Genomic DNA, 1,051 nt, shown 5'->3' with positions numbered 1-1,051 from the left:
TTCTACAACAATATCCGGCCAAATGGAATTTACTTGGGCTTTTATATGAACAAAACCTGGGGGCGATAGGAACATGTGAACAGCAAACCAACAAAAACAATGGAAGCAACAATGTGTCCCTCCTCCCGGTCTAATGTTTATGGCTCGCGTTCATTGAGAAAATCTAACCAACGCAACGCACAATTGCAGAAAAGTAAGGAAAGTGAAATGTGCAGGGAGTAAGTTGTGTCGGCTACGGGCTGCAGGACTCCCCAGCTTTCAAGGCTTTCACACGACATAGCTCTGACGCTTCACACTCGTTGCTACTTTTGACGTTTCGGATTAATTTTAGCATATCATGTCTCATGATTATTTATCCATTCATAAGTACTTTTCGCTAGAAACAATTGTGACATTATCAAGGTATGTATAATTGATGAGAAGGAGTTGTAACACTAAAATGACCAAGATGATGGCCGTCCTTGAGAAGTCAGATATATCTTGCAGGAAATGAATCTGCTTACATTGCTGAGAATTTCTGAAGGACGATTATGATTTCTAAAGGATAGCAAGTTTGCATATCATCCATGCTTGGCGACACAAATATGCATACATGCAACATCCACGTTTCACATCATCTACCCTTGTACCCTAAAGGCATAATTCAATTGGACCCCTACGATTTGATAGCAGTCAGTTGGGTATTCAGTGGCTTTTGGATTAAAACTCAATTTAATAGCTCCCATGCCACTGTCAAACTTTGATTCTGATAGGAAAAGTTCGGTATGTTTTGCAGCATTAAGGCTCCGTCACCTGTCATAATGAGAAGCTTGTTCCCAGTTTTTGATAGAAGCATCAGCCAATGCTACTGACACCCCAATTGCTAGTTCCGGTTCGGGCATAAGGGAAGTTGAGGCCTCTTTTGCTAAGGCATCCGAGATTTCATTTCTCTTTATACCAGAATGACCAGGTACCCAGAATAAATACACTGTATTGAATCTAGAAACAAAGTTCAAACGGTTTCTACATCCCTAAACCATTTTCGAAATGAACAAAATACTACTCAACGCAA

This window comes from Hermetia illucens, chromosome 3 (genome assembly GCF_905115235.1).
Source record: "Hermetia illucens chromosome 3, iHerIll2.2.curated.20191125, whole genome shotgun sequence".
Taxonomy (NCBI): Eukaryota; Metazoa; Arthropoda; class Insecta; order Diptera; family Stratiomyidae; genus Hermetia; species Hermetia illucens.
Note: the sequence above shows the minus strand (reverse complement) of the source record.